This window comes from Balaenoptera musculus, chromosome 2 (genome assembly GCF_009873245.2).
Source record: "Balaenoptera musculus isolate JJ_BM4_2016_0621 chromosome 2, mBalMus1.pri.v3, whole genome shotgun sequence".
NCBI lineage: Eukaryota > Metazoa > Chordata > Mammalia > Artiodactyla > Balaenopteridae > Balaenoptera > Balaenoptera musculus.
The window spans coordinates 69,402,322-69,405,854 of record NC_045786.1 but is presented as its reverse complement, the minus strand read 5'-3'; positions in this window follow the sequence as shown (position 1 = coordinate 69,405,854).

The following is a 3,533-nucleotide window of genomic DNA, read 5'->3' as shown; positions in this document are numbered from 1 at the left end:
CTAGTGTAAAGCTGCTAACCTAGGCTGCCAACCATGTGCCAGTGTGCCAGGCATGGGCTGAGCATAACATGTCCCTGAGCTCATTTACCTTTCATAGCTGGCTAAGGAGATGATTTTTCCTTATTTTACATTTGAGGTGCAGAGCGGTTAAGTAACCTGTACAATAATGCACTGCTGTAACAGACAGGACTGGGATTTGAACCCAGCTCTCCCTATATTCAACTCCTAGAACTAGAATGAAACAAAGGAGTTGCATCTGAATTGAGGTCCAAGTCCAAAATGCAGTTTTCTTCCAGGAATCATCTAGTTAGATATTTACTAATTTTTTTAAAAATTAATTAATTAATTAATTATATTTATTTTTTGGCTGCTTTGGGTCTTTGTTGCTGCCCAGGCTTTCTCTAGTTGCAGCGAGCGGGGGCTACTCTTCATTGTGGTGCGGGGGCTTCTCATTGTGGTGGCTTCTCCTGTTGCGGAGCACAGGCTTTAAGCGCGCTGGCTTCAGTAGTTGTGGCTCACGGGCTTAGTTGCTCCGCGGCTTGTGGGATCTTCCCAGACCAGGGCTCGAACCCGTGTCCCCTGCATTGGCAGGCGGATTCTTAACCACTGCACCCCCAGGGAAGTCCCTGTATTTGCTGATTTCTTATCTAACCGTAATCCCTTGCATTTACTGTATGCTTTATTTTTTTTCCATGAATGTCCACCTTCATTTTTTTCTTTTTCTTTTTCTTGGGAAGAGCTAATATTTGCACATGGTGTTCACAGTTTAAAATTCACAAGGTGCAAAGAATCTTTTTTTTTTTGGTTGTGCCGGATCTTAGTTGCGGCATGCGGGATCTAGTTCCCTGACCAGGGATTGAACCCAGACCCCCTGCATTGGGAGCACAGTCTTACCCACTGGACCACCCATGGAAGTCCCAGGTGCAAAAGAATGTTGGAAACAGTTTGCAATTCTTAAAAAAGTTAAGCATGGAACTACCATATGACTCAGCAATTCCACTCCTGGATATGTACCCAAAAAGAACTGAAAACAAGTATTCAAACAAAAACCCGTACATGAGTGTTCATAGCAGCACTATTCACAAGAGCCAAAAAGTGGAGACAACCCAAATGTCCATCAGCTGATGAATGGATAAACAAAATGTGCTACATCCATACAATGGAATATAAAAATCCATAGAGGGACTTCCCTGGTGGTCCAGTGGCTAAGACTCCGTGTTCCCAGTGCAGGGGGCCTGGGTTCGATCCCTGGTCAGGGAACTAGATCCCACATGCCACAACTAAGAGTCCGCATGCCGCAACTAAAGATCCTGCATGCCGCAGCGAAGATCCCACGTGCCACAACTAAGACCTCGCACAGCCAAATAAATAAATAAATAAATAAATATTTTTAAAAACTCCATAGAAAGTATGGATATGGATAAACCGCAAAAACATGCTAAGTGAAAAGAGCCAGACGCAAAAGCTCACCTATTATTTGATTCCATCTTTATGAAATACCCAGAATCGGCAAATCCTTGGAGATAGAAAGCAGATTAGTGGTTGCCAGGGGCTAGGGGTGGGGAGATGGGAAGTGACTGCTAATGGGTACAGGGGTTTCTTTTTGGGGTGATGAAAATGTTGTGGAACTAGATCCAGGTGATGGCTGAGCAACACTGCTAATGTACTGAATGGTATACTTTTTTAAAAATAATTAATTAATTAATTATTTTTTGGCTGCATTGGGTCTTCGTTGCTGTGCACGGGCTTTCTCTAGTTGCGGCGATTGGGGGCTACTCGTCGTTTCTGTGTGCGGGCTGCTCGTTGTGGTGGCTTCTCTTGTTGTAGAGCCTGGGCTCTAGGCATGTGGGCTTCAGTAGTTGTGGCACGCAGGCTCAGTAGTTGTGGCTCGTGGGCTCTAGAGTGCAGGCTCAGTAGTTGTGGCACACAGGCTTAGTTGCTCCGTGGCATGTGGGACCTTCCTGGACCAGGGCTCGAACCTGTGTCCCTTATTGGCAGGTGGATTCTTAACCACTGCGCCACCAGGGAAGTCCTGAATGGTATACTTTTTTTTTTTTTTTTTTTTTTAAAAAGGGACTCACCAGCAGTTTTTGATTTAACATCATTAACAACCACTTTTTTTTTTTTTTTTTAATTTATTTATTTTGGCTGTGTTGGGTCTTCGTTTCTGTGCGAGGGCTTTCTCCAGTTGTGGCAAGCGGGGGCCACTCTTCATCGCACTGCGCGTGCCTCTCACTATTGCGGCCTCTCTTGTTGCGGAGCACAGGCTCCAGATGCGCAGGCTCAGTAGTTGTGACTCACGGGCCTAGTTGCTCCGAGGCATGTGGGATCTTCCCAGACCAGGGCTCGAACCCGTGTCCCCTGCATTGGCAGGCAGACTCTCAACCACTGCGCCACCAGGGAAGCCCCTGAATGGTATACTTTTAAATGGTTAAAATGATTCATGTTATGTGGATTTTACCTCAATTTTATAAAAAGGATATTGAATATTAACCCCAACCCATCCCTTAGCAACTGGTACTAGTTCCAGAAGATATTCTGAGCATTTATAAACATTTGTGTGTATAGTTTTTCATATAAATGGTAGCACCCTGTATATATTGTCCTGTACCTTGTTTCCTTCACTTGGCAGAGATCTTGGGGATTATTCAACATCTGTACTTAGCAGACTTGCTGTGTTCTTTTTTTTTTTTTTCTTGATTGAGTCTTTATTTATTTATTTGGCTGTGTTGGGTCTTAGTTGCAACATGCGTGATCTTCGTTGCAGCATGCAGGATCTTTCGTTGCAGCGTGGGCTCTTTGTTGCAGTGCTCCGGCTTCTCTCTAGTTGTGGCGCTCGGGCTCCAGATCATGGGGGCTCAGTAGTTGAGGCGTGGGGGCTTAGTTGCCCCATGGCATGTGGGATCTTATTTCCTTGACCAGGGATCAAACCCGAGTCCCCTGCATTGGAAGGTGGATTCTTAACTACTGGACCACCAGGGAAGTCCTGCTATGTTCTTTTTAATGTCTCTATACTCTTCCACGTTGTGGATGTACCCTGATTTGTCAAGCCTGTCCCCTTTTGATGAACATTTAGATTGTTTCCAGTCTTTTGCTGTTTCAAACAAGGCTGCTCCCTGTGTGTGTCTCGTGAAAGGCTCATTGGAAGTCTGCTGTAGCCTTATCCCACTTAGAAACAGGCCTGAGGGGTCAGGTGTCCTGAAAAAGTGTGCTGGAAAGAGGGCCAGGAGCGCTTTGGTCCGGCCTTTTTTAGATATGCGTGCGAGAGCAATGACTGATGAATAGGATTCCTGCTGGATTAATGGGCCAGAATGGAGGCTTTGGGACTGTGAGGCTCGAGAGGAAACTACCAATCTGCCTGATGGACCTAATATGTTTTGTAAATCCCCCAGCAACCTCAGGTTAAACTGACAAGAAAGGCCTTTCGTTTTGCACTATGATGAGAACTCAGACATTCTGGTTTATTAAGCATTCCCTGCCCACCCCCCACTTCCAATAAAACGTCACATGAGAGGCCTAGGTCAAGGGATTAA